Raw genomic sequence first — 12,873 nt, forward strand, 5'->3', positions numbered from 1 at the left:
CAGTGTGCCCAGGAGGGGTCAGATGTGTCCCACCCAGGAAATTGTCATCGCCAAAGAATAGACAGATCGGAGCCCGTGCCTTGATACCTGGATGCAGTGTCCTTTCCAAAGACTGTTAGAGGAGGCATCCTCTCTGTGCCCTGGAGTCACACCCAACACATTTGGGGATCATCTATCCGCTGGGGGTCTGGCAGCAAGAGGAGCTCCAGGAAGAACCACTGGGGTCTTTGCCCCAAGCTTTAAATTTAGGGAAGAGGGTCGACAGCACCTGGGAAGCGGGCAGCCAACACCTTTGGCTGAACAACAGCTAGCACCAGATTCACACATGATGATGAATGGATGGACGTCATCTCTAGAAGCTCCAAAGGTGGCTCTCTGGCAACATCTGGCCCCCTGAGTTCTGTTATTAGGCACACTCTCCAGTGTGCTGACCTAGGCTGCACACACGGTTCCCTGTCAGGAGGCAGCCCCCATGCCAGCTGAGGCAGCAGAGGGGGAACAGAATGGGGCGGGCCCAATGTCCCAAGATGTGAGTGAGGGGAGTCGCCAGGATGGGGTGATTGGGGGATGAATAAAATGTGACATCGACCTAAGCTGGGCTTGTAAGCAGCCACTTACAATCACGTTTTGGACTACTATTTGATGACAAAGAAAAGTCTATGAGATCGTTTCCCTTATCACACACATAGTCACATGAAGAGAGGCGTACATACCAACGTGTTAACCATGGTCATTTCTGAGCAGTGCAGTTAACAACGATATTTGTTTTTCATGCACTTCTTTGTTTTCTGACTTCTTTTACAACCACCACATGTTTATGACGTAAGAATGAATGTAAAGAGACGGTAACACCTAAAATGAACGTGACCTTAGGAGACAGACAAATCTGGATCTAAACGCCAGCTCCACAATGCGCCAGACAGATGCTCTTGGACATAACTTGCTGCTCAGAGCCTAACTCTCTTCATCTGTAAAATGGGGCGGGTGAAAGGAGATTGTCACACAGAGTTCCTGATTCCGGCTGTCAGCTGTTGTTTATTTTATTCTACTTGTCCAGCTGTTCTTTAAACTGCAGGCACTCTGCTCTTCATGGAAGTGTCCTCTGCCCCAGGAGAGGCCCCACCCGGCACCACAGCCTGTGGAGGAGGAGACTTGCCTCCAGTTCCTCTCTGCTGAGGATGGAGCTTGAGAGGAGGGTTGCACCAGGAACCCAAAACTTGTGAAACTCCTGTTGCTTGCTTTCTCATTTAAAAGAGCAGTTGGTCCCATCTGAGGAAGAAGTTGCAGCAAGGGGCTCTTGGGGCAGAAAGAGGCAGCTGTGCAAACAGCTGCGCTTCTCTCTCTCTAGATCCAAGTGTTTCCTACACTTGCTGAGGGATCCAAACATCTTTTTCCTTTTTTGAAGTTTTTAACACAATTTTTTATCTTTTTTAATCCAATGACACTTTTCTTAAAAAAAATGGTAATTCTGACTTAAATTCAAAGTATTTAAATGTACCACAAAGATTTTTCAATATCCCATTCTATTTCTCCAACTAAAACTCAGGGAAAATATATTGATCTTGTCTATACCTTTAAGATTAAGGCAATTTTCCAGACAACTTTTTTAGTATCAGCTTTATGGAGATATGTTCACATACAAGTCACCCATTTAAAGTGTATACAATTCAATGGTTTTTAGCATATTCAGAATTGTACACTCATTATCAATTTTAGAAAATTTTCATCACCCTAAAAAGAACGCCTTACCCATTAGCACTCACTACCACCTTGCCCAGCTCTAGGCAATCACTAATCTACTTTCTGCTTCTAGAGAGTTGCCTCATCTGGACATTTCATATAAATGGAGTTACACTGTATGCAGTCTCTAGCGACTGGCATCTTTCACTTAGCATATTGTTTTCAAGGTTCATCCACGTTGTAGCATGTGTCAATACCTCATTCCTTTTCATTGCCATATAATATTCCATTGTATAAATATACTATATTTGATTTATCCATTCACCAGTTGATGGGCGTTAGGCATCCTTTTTGACTTAATATGTTAACTGCAATCATAGCTATCATCTGTTGAGTGCCTACCATGTGCTAGGCACTTGATCTAATTTCTAATCCTTCCCACAGTCCAGAGGGCAGGTCTATTTCTCCCTTTATACTGATAAAGAAACTGAGATGTAGAGGTGAAGTGGCCCATCCAAGGTCACACTAGTGACAGAGCCGGGATGAAAAAAGGGTTGGCCTGGCCCCCCAGTCCATCTTCTTCCCACTGCCCCATCCCACCCCATGTGCTCTGCTTTCTCCTTCCAGTTGGCACTGAGGCCAGAACAAGAAAGAATTCACTCATTCAGTGATCATTCATTCAATGAGCCCTAACCAGCACCACATGGACAGCAAGTATGCATTAGTCACTGAGCCAGGTAAGACCCATATGCCGCCTCCTGGAGTCGGCTGTCCAGGTGAGGACAGGTCATCATGCAAGGAGGCTTGTGCCAGTCACCAAAAAGGGTGTGACCAAGTGCCGAGAACTCAGAGCTGTTGGAGAGCCCAAGGAAAGATTTTGAGAGAAGACGGCATTTTGAACAGGACCCCAGTAGACCAGGCAAATTTCCTCAGCAGAGATGGGAGGAGCCACCACGCAGAGGAAGTGGTGTGCTCACAGACGCCCAGACCAGGAACCTTGGTCCACAAGAAGGAATTCTGTCCTCCTGGAGGTGGGAAGTGAAGAGGGTGGGGAAGGTAGGGGAGTGGTTGGAATCACATTGCTGAGAGCTGTGAGTGCCAGGCTGGAGTCTGAGCTTTGCCCCATGGACAGCAGGAAGACGTGGAAAGTTTGGGAGCAAGACAGGATGAAAGCCATTCATGAGCACTCTGATGTCCCCAGGCCCCTGGAAATTACCCTTCCAGCTGTTCACAGAAGAGCTGTGTTTCGGCCCTTTGTGTATCTCTGTATCCCCAGCACCTAGGACAGTGCCTGATGCATTGTAGAGGCTCCATAAACATTTGTTGATTGACAGACTGATTGGATGAATGAATCTGCCTGCCAGCCCCCTCACCCTCACTGTCCTCTCCTGGCCCCTCTCCGGGCTAAGTGGAAGAAAACACCTGGTGTATTCCAGATTGTCCCATCTCACCCACCTGCCATCTCTCTCCCTCCAAGTCCCTCCTTTTCTCCCTCCTTGCTACCCCTTTCCTTTCTGGTCATGAGTACATGAAGGAACAAATGTGCACATGCTCCCACCACTGGCTAGGCAGTAGGAATTACGTTAAATTCTCACTGTTGCCCTCAGGGATAGAAATGATTCATTGCTTTTTGCAGGCGAGGAAGTTGTGATCCAGAATGGTTAAGGGAATTGCCCAGATGCTGGATGGCAGAACTGAGACTCACCCATGGCCCTTCTGATTTCATCAAATGCTTCCAGCTGAGGGTGGGGAGTATTGTGGTGGGAGTAGGATGGCGTACAGAGGAAGAGGAGGCAAAGGAAGGGACTCCTAGGAGGGGGTGAGGGTGCAGAGGTGGAGGGGCTTCTCAAGCCCATCCTAGAACCAGGTAGCTGGATACCAGTCTGAAGTCTCCTACCCCACTCTGGGTCCTGCTGCCACATCAGGATGCTGAAGCCAGATTCCTCGACTCCACTCCTGTGTCCACTCCCCAGTAAGCTGGGGTATGAGGCAGGAACACACACAAACACACACAACATCCCCAAAGCTGAAGTGGTGAAACAGTAGTTGCCTTAAGCAGAAAGAAATGATTGTTCTGCAAAATTCTTCACCCAAGAACATTTTTATATAATTCCCAAAGTCAATCATCATCTCCTTTCTTGTTGAGGAAAACATCCCTAAGAGGCTTTGTCAGAAATCCTTCAGTCGAGCAGGCCAGCTGGTGCCCAAGGCTCTCTGGGTGGCCTGATTCTCTGCCACTCCTCTTAAAACCTTCTAGATTGTAAGCTTCAGAAAGAACCTCCAATTCCAGAATCCTCTCATTTTACAGATTGGAAATTGACGCTCAGCCCAGAGGAGGGTCTGCTCAAGGGCCTCCAGCATCAGTGGCAGAGCTGGATCTCATGTCCAGGGTCCTCCTCACCCCACCCCGTTCCTCCTCTTTCTCCCAAGGCTCTCTAACCAAGCCTTTGTTGCTAGAGTGCATTCTCAGCCTGCGGGTCCAATGGGCATGGATGCCTCTGGACCCCAGGCTCAGAGCCAGGTGCCAGAAGCCCGGATGTGACTTATATGTGGCCCTGACCTCACAAATGAGGGTATTTGGCTCCTCTCAAGGTCCAAGGCTACACTGGGAAATCCTGGGCAATGAACTCAGCTAAGGATGCAATGAGTTCAGGAGAAGGTTATCTGGCTTGGCCAGAGACAAAGTGAGTGGAGCGAAGGCCCTCCCACCTGGGAGTCCCAACAGGCCAATCTTTTGGAGAAAGGTGTTAGTGTCTGGTCTACAAATCAAAACCTTCAGTCCTAATTCCTACTTGCTGCGTGACCTTGGTCAAGACACTGCCCTTCTCTGGGCCTCAGTGGCCTTTTGTATAAAAGGAAATGATTGGACTGACCTAGAACCCAAGGTTAAAGTTCCAGGGTTCTGTGATTATAGAACCACAATCCAAAGGTTATGGGGATCTTCTAGCAGTTTGGGGGTCTTATAAGACGTGGGGTAATAAAAGTAGTGCCTGTGTGATATAGTGATTTAGAATAAGAAATATCTATTTGGTCCTTGTCCCTAGTCCCTATCACAGGACTTCTAAAATCCTTCAAATTCCTCAGTGATAAGAGCACTAGGAGCATCTTTTGTTCTAATGAGGTGACTCTGGGTGGGCTCCTGGATGGCTCCTGGAAGAGACTGGTCATGAGAAATACCAAGCCATAAATAGAAGATTGGAATTTTCAGCCCCGCTCCCCACTTCTCTAGAGAGGGGAGAGGGGCTGGAAATGGAGTTAGTAATTGATCATGCCTACTTGAGGAAGCCTCCACAAAACCCCAATAGTAGAGGGTTCGGAGAGCTTCTGGGTTGGTGAACATATCCACATACTAGGAGGGTGACACACCCCAACTTCCCAGGGAGAGAAGCTCCGGGGCTCAGGACCCTCCCAGACCTCGCCTACATATCTCTTCATCTGACCATTCATCTGTATCCTTTATCACATCCTTTAATAAACTGGTAAATGTAAGTAAGTTTTCCCCCGAGTTCTGTGAGCTAGTCTAGCAAATAATCAAACCCAAGGGGGAGGTGGTCATGGGAACCTCTGCTGTGTAGCCAAGTCAGACAGAAGTTGTGAGTAACCAGGGAACACACCACTTGCGACTGGTGTCTGAAGTGGGGGCAGTCTCGTGGAACTGAGCCCTTACCTGTGGGATCTGACTCTATCTCCAGGAAGATGAGGTCAGAATTGAGTTAAATTGTAGGTCACTCAGCTGTTGTGGCAGGACGGCTTGGTGTGGGAACACCCCCCACAAACACACATTTGGGTGTGAAGTATCGTGCGTAAAAGTAAAGGAGAAACACAGGAAGGAAGACTGAGTTTTTCTTAACACATGGAGGCTGGAGAAGAGGGAGGAGAGGGAAGAGGAGGAGAGGGAGTCAAACACCAAGAGAGACGAGATAAAGTCATTATGTGCCAAGCACTTAAAGACCAAGGGACCTGGCTATTTCCTGGCCCAGCTGGCCCTCCAGTCCCTCTGACAACTAATCTCTCACAAGCATGCCAGGGGCTGCTTGCTTTGGGTTCTATCAGCTCCCAGCAGGGCACCGCTTATCAATGACCCAGGCCAGTTGGAGTGGCACCCTGGATGAGCGAGAGCAAGTCCTTGGCCTTTTTGACTCATCTGCATGGGAAACCCCATTGCCTTCCCTCCAGCCCCAGGGGACCTGATATCCCACCACTGTGGGTCCCAGGAGACCTCACTGGCTAAGCCTCTGGGGAGTGACGGGGGTGAGGAAGATGACAATTAAGTCTGAGCAACCTGGCCATGAGGCCTTGTAGGAGCTATAGACAAGGGTCCCCGGGATGAAGTCAGAGTGACATTTTTAGGTTTTGCTAATTTCATAACCCCGGGCCCAGGCCAGCCCTCTCAGAAAGCCTGTCACATAGAACACACATTCACACCTAGCAGAGAAAGGAGTCAAGGAAAGGGAAGTAGGGGTGTGGGAAGAGAGCAGGTCTAGCCAACTTCACACTCTGGGCTGTTTCTCACACAGCTGCTGCGGCAGTGCCTGGCAGGGCTGCCGAGTTGCCTGGCCCGAGGCTCCCTCCAAGAGAGGCTAATGCCAGAAGAATTCCTCTTGCTCATCTCCACCAAGACTGGGCCTTTGGACTTACATGGCTACGAGGCGGGCCATGGTGGTCTTGAAACTGTCAAAGAGTTAGCCGGTGGGGAATGTCATGAAGTTGTTCATGAAGGACGCCAGGGTGAAGATGAGCGAGAACTTCTCATCCTGGGCTTTGCAGTCTGGAGGCTGGAAACGGGGATCTCAGAAGCCAGAGTGGATGGGCCAACCTCCCATCCAGCCCAGCCTTCCTGCCAGGTGGGTTCCCAGCCTGGCTCCCCTCCAGAGCAGCCTCTCCCGTCTTGGACAGCTGGCTGGTGGAAAGTTCTCCCTTCGGTGAGCTGAAGTGTGGCAGCCTCTAATTACCCCTCAGGAGCTAGTACTTCCCTCTCCAGGCACCTCCTAGACTGAGGTTGAGGGGTAGGGGACAGGGGAGGCTGACACCCCCTTTCTCTCACTGTAGAAAGGTTGGCAGGGTGGGCAGGGGATGGAGTCCTCCCTACCCCTTCCCACCAAGTGAGAACCAGCCTCAGCCTCCTAGAGAAGTCATCACTCCCTTACGAGCCTGTCCCATGGCATGCTCATCAGCGCGGTATTGCCCGTCAGCCTGGCATTTGGTTCACACAGCTCCTCAAAGTGATGCTCTGTCTTAAAGACAAACACCAGCGACACCCAGCCGAAGAGGATGCCTACAAAGCCAAGACATTCCAGCAGCCACCACACTTCAGTGGACATGAAGTTTGAAGATCCAGAAGGCCTCTCCCATGGAGGGTCCAGATCTTCCTAGCACCACCTCCATAAGCCTCCCACCTCCCATGCCTTATCATCTTTGATCCCCACTTCCACATCACCTCGGTTCCACATGGACACACAGAAGCCACCAGAGGCCAGGGGCTGGCTGAGAGCCCAGTACCAAATCTTCCAGGCACTGCCATCAACCCAGTACAAGCACTGGCAGCTGCCCTAGAGGAGAGAGGAAGGGAGAAGGTGGGCTGGAGCATGAGGCAAAGGGAAAGCAGGAGGTAGAGCTGGAACTGTCCCTGTCTGATCCTCCTGCTGCCTGCTGGGCATTTGCCTTCTCTGTTGGACCATCATGGACACAGTCCTCGTCAACCAAAATGTTGATCCACAGTGATCAGCACCATCACATTCTATGCATCCTCGTGACACACTCATCCTTCTGGCCCTGACAAGAGGTGGGACAGGAGTTTCAACCCCATTCTAGAGATGAGGACCCAGGCTCATAGTCCTGCCCAAGTCATACAGACAGTCAGAGGCTGAGCAGAACTTGAACCCAAACATACTCACCTAAAGCCTTGGCTCTTCCCGATGCCTAGGCAGCCACCTTGCTATCATGCCCAGGTGTTCAACTCTCCCCAATTCTTCAGAGGATCAGAGAGCAGAAGCACAAAGAAATTTGCAGCATGTTGAGCACAGGCTTGGGTCAGAAGGGGCTCCCCATTTAGATCTGGGACCCCTCTTACTCAGCCTGTGCTCATGCCTCAAATCCAGACTTGACCCTGGCTGACACTTCTGGCTGAGCACTGGATGTGGTAGGGAAAGATGAGGTTATGGATGGAGACGAGTTTGCCCCAGTAGCACCTCTGCCAAGTATACTGCAAGGCAGGATAAAAGAGGAAAAATGGGGTACCCCTCCTCAGGAATACACATGACATTAGCCCTGGGTCTTGAAGTCTCCACAATTCATTCCCCCACTCGCCAACCCAATCACACAGCCATTTGAAGATGGGAGATCAAAATGTAACTTCTGTTTCCACTTGACCCTCACTTCTTACCCTCTCTTACCCACCTCTAACACTTCTGTGAGCCTCAGCCCCTCCTGACACCCCCAGGGTCCTCAGTGAGGAAAATAAACAGTGACTCAGAGCCTGGGGACATCCCCTCCCTGCCTTCCTCCCCACCCCTGGACTCAGCCTCAGCCACAGGCCACTCACCTGAGCTTGACTAAAAGTCATGGCTCTCGCCACCACAACAAAGCGGCAGGTCTTGCATCCAGGGATGCTCACCTGTTTGACTGTATCCTCTTCCTTAGGGCACTGAAAGTCTTTGTCCATCTCTTCTAGGACTGAGACTGATTTGACAGCCCCCTCTTCCTCAGGGGCATCTTCACCTCCAGAGCCTCGCTCCTCCTCTTCCTCCAGCAGCGTCAGTCCCTCCCTAGGAGCCTCCATTGTCCCGTGTTCTGGCATCTCCCCATTCTAAGGCAGGATCTCATCTCCCAAGGGGCTCTCAAAGTTGGATGTTTCAGTCCCTGGCAGAGAGAAAGTCCAACTGCAACCCCTCACATCTTTTCCTGTTCCTCTCTAGAACCAAGGACAGTTCCCTCCTTGCCCTAGCCATCAGAATGCTCAGCCTTGGAAAGAGAGGAACCTAGAACCACGCCTCCATGAGGATAACCTAGCCTCCCACATGAGGTCATGGGGTGAAGATCAAGGACTCAGCACCAGGCCCTTGTGGGTTTGGGTACTGATTCCATCATCTACTAGCTTTACTTCATTTGCAATAAGCGTATACAATACTACATTCCTCATGGGGATGCTATGAGGATTAAAGGAGATAATGCATACAAAATGCTTAGCACAGTACACTAGGTGAGCTCAAATAAAAGAAAGTCATTATGGTGATCATCATGGGCATTATCTATAAAGGACAAAATTGAGAATGTCATACTACAAATGAGGCTGCAGATATACAGATGCCCCAAGGAGTCCCTCTAACTCCAGGTTCTACAGTCTCTGTTCCCTTAAATGCACACATCTTGCAATAGAGGATGGCCAGCAAAAGAGGTGGCTTTGTGACTCTGACCCTACAGACTTTAGAAAGGAGCAGAAGAGAAAGAAAGACTGAAGGCTAAGGAGACTTACCCAGATGAAGAGCTGAAACTGCCCCAGATAGAACAGCCAGAAATAGGGAGAGATTCATCTTGGCTTTTTCCTGCAATGGGGAACATAGTTTGTCAAACACACACATACACATACACACACACACACACACACACACACACCCCACAGCCACACCATTAGGGGACATTGGGAGTGAGGTAAAGAAACAGCAGGCATGAACAGAAGCCAGGATGGGCCAGAAAAGCTAATGCTGAGCCCAGCCTTTGATTCTCCAGGATGCTAGCACTTCTTTCTGAATAGAATGAAGCAGACCATGAGGGGCAGACAAGGTTGGCTTTCCCGTGGACCTGAATGTGAAGAGGGGAATATTATTTTTATGTTTTGTACTTAATAAGCCCCTCACAGTCTCTGAAACAAAGAGAATCCAGAAACAATGATTATTGGCCTTCCTAGGCCACGCAGCACTTAGAAAGTAGGTTCCCTCCTCAGAGCTCAAAAAGCCACATGTGCATCTCTGGTTCCCCAGAAAAGGAGACCTTTCACGTAACTCAGAAGGAATGTGACAGGCAGAGGATGAGAATTCCTGTCCCTGCTGACACCCTTGCAACCTGACAGCCACACACAATCCCAGCCAGCCCTCCAGAACCTCCCAGACCAGGCCAAATGCCTCCCAGGAGATGAACATTTACTTGGAATAAGTTCCACTACACCAGAAAGCACCTACCTGCCCAGAAGTCTTCCTGGGTCCTGAGGAATTCCCAAATCCCAGATCTTCCTTCTCTCCATCCCACAGTGACATTTTATGTAGGGACTTCGGAGGAAGTTCCTCAGAGGAAGGAAGGTTTGCCACAGCCTGAGGGAGGTGGGAGGGCTGATAAGAACCCTTCATTTCTTCACTTCTTTGGGGACACCACTCATTACCCTCCAGCTTCTCTCCTGTCACCCCTTTCAGGAACCTGGGGGTGGGGGGGGGGCCACTCTCAGATGTCTCAGAGCCTGTGGTTCCAATCCTGTACTGCATTTCAGAATCTTCTTGGGAGTTTGTCCAAAATGCATGGTTCTCCTTCTTTATTGGTGGGAATGTGAACTGTCACAGACATATTAACCCGGAAGTAGGTTTCATTGGCTTCACAGTAAATCTGCCTCCAGGAAAGTTGGAGTGTGGGCATGACCATGAGGACTTAGCAGAAATGAAGTTAACTGTAGATGAGGGCTGGCCCCTCGAAGGAAGGTGCAGAGAAAAGGGGTGTGGGCAGCTTTGGGAGTAGTTTGGGACGATCAAGCAGTGGGCACTTGCAAAGGCCCAACACCAGTGATCTCCCACCGCAGGGAGAGAAGGGGTAAGATTCCCACACACAAGGCCCATGTCGCTTCCCTGACTCTGCCTTCACCCCTCAGCTCCATCCGCAGGATGGTGGGATAATACCACCCCAGGAGCAGCCTCCAGAATAAGGCCATGTCTGGAGATCTGATCAGCAGACAATGAAGACGGCACTGCATTCTCCAACCAGGAGGCCCACAGGCATTCCCGGTGAATCCAGCTCTCAGGAGCCTGGGCTGGGGCTGAGGACGTTCTGTGAGGAGGACATGGAGGCAGCGGTGTCCTGGAGGGACCCCCTTCCCCAGCCCTCTCTTTTCCCACACTGGGCTGGTCCTCCTGTGGGTGCATCAGCCCCTCCTGGCCTGAACCCATGGGTGTGAGCCTGACACTGTCCTCCCACAGCTGAACTAAGTTAGCGCTTCTGTGTGCTAGACTTCGGGTTGACATCAGTACTAATAAAGTAGCTAACTTGTCTCTCCTGCGTGCTGGTGTCCTCAGCACAGTCACCAACATAATCACATGGACCTGCACACCAACCCTGGTGAGCTTGCTGTGGTTTGTTATTAATCCTATTTCATAGAAGAAGAAATGTGCAATACATGGAAATTCAAACTGGAAGCCATGCTCATTCCTACCACTACACTGCTTCCTTAATGACTCTGCACAAAAGCCAACATTTAGTGACAACCTGCCATTGCCAGGCCGTGGGCTAAATGCATTACAGATGTTGTCTAACTCAACTTTTATTTTATTGAAGAAGAAATTGAGGCTTAGTAAGGCTAAAAAAATTGAAATGTAGAACTGGGACTCAGACACAGAGCTTTGTGACTCTGGTGGCTGGGATCCTGACTTCTGTGCTATGTCTGTCCGGGAAAAATTAGGACATTCCTGGGCACCTTCTTGTCTATATGTGTTGGGTTCAACCAGGTTCTGCTGCAGTAACAAGTAGGCTGTGAAATCTCAAGGTTTACTACACACAGCAGGTCAGACAGCCCCTTCCATCGGGTAGCTATGCCTTCAGGGACACAGGGACCCCCAGATCCCTGTGGCAAGGACAGTGAGAACAGGAAGATCATAGGAGGTCATTTAAAGGCCAGGTCTGGAAGAGACTTACATCATTTCCTCCCACATTGCATTGGCCACACCCAGTAGCATGCTGCAGAGCCCAACTTTTTTTTTTTTAAGATTTTATTTTTTCCTTTTTTTCCCCAAAGCTCCCTGGTACATAGTTGTATATTCTTCGTTGTGGGTCCTTCTAGTTGTGGCATGTGGGACGCTGCCTCAGCGTGGTTTGATGAGCAGTGCCATGTCCGCGCCGAGGATTCGAACCAACGCAACACTGGGCCGCCTGCAGCGGAGCGCGCAAACTTAACCACTCACCCATTGGGCCAGCCCCTGCAGAGCCCAACTTATGCAAGGAATACCAGGAAACACACTCTACCTCAGTCCCCAGCAAGAAAAAATGGTGAATATTGCACTCTCTGCTTCCTTATCCCCTTTTCAATGGCTTCTCTTCTCCACAACTGCCCTCTCCCCATGCCCACTGACAGTGGCACACATCCTTGCCTTCTGTGTTCCTTCTCACAGAACCACGTTCTTGGCAAGTTACCAATCAACCTCCCAGACGAATTAAGAGATAATGCTCTTAGGGGTTTCTTCTCCTAAGAGTATTTGCTTTTTAATCAAAGGCTATTCAAGACTGCAAGACCTTAAACAACCAAAGGAATGAATATATAATGGTTGAAGTTGAGCCCAATAACAGACAGTGCTGGATATTTGAGGGACACCTTATCTACCCTTGCCTGCCTCAAGCAAGCTTCAATCTGGAGACGTCTAAGCCCCTCCTCTCCCTGCCCTCCCTCTACCTCCAGTCTTGGCTGGCAGGACAGTGGGTGACCGGGATTGGCTAGAACCAAGTCCCCAACAAGGAGTAAAGTGGAGTCTTGCCATTCAGCCGAAATACCAGTCCAAGAGCTCCCTATGCAGATCTTCCTTTACTGCCTATCACTCCCACCCCTGAAAGCCAGATTCTACTGTTCTTTTAGAAGCAGAGTGTCAAGAATTACCCTGTTGCAGGGTCGGCCCTGTGGCTCAGTGGTTAAAGTTCCACACGCTCTGCTTCAGTGGCCTGTGGTTTGCAGGTTAGGATTCCGGGTGTGGACCTACTCCACTTATGGGCCATGCTGTGGAGGCATCCCACATACAAAGGAGAGGAAGATTAGCATAGATATGAGCTCAGGGCAAATCTTCTTCACACATACACGAAAAAGAATTCGCTTGTTGCAGTATGCAATGCAGGGACCTAGGTGGGGCCCTGACCCCCAGGCAGCCCCCATTCCATGCCGTTGGGGAGACTGACATGCTGTGATTAGCAGCTTCCTGACCCAATCTGCAACCAAAGCTGAGGGACACACCCCTCTGT

Source organism: Equus caballus, chromosome 12, assembly GCF_041296265.1.
Source record: "Equus caballus isolate H_3958 breed thoroughbred chromosome 12, TB-T2T, whole genome shotgun sequence".
NCBI lineage: Eukaryota > Metazoa > Chordata > Mammalia > Perissodactyla > Equidae > Equus > Equus caballus.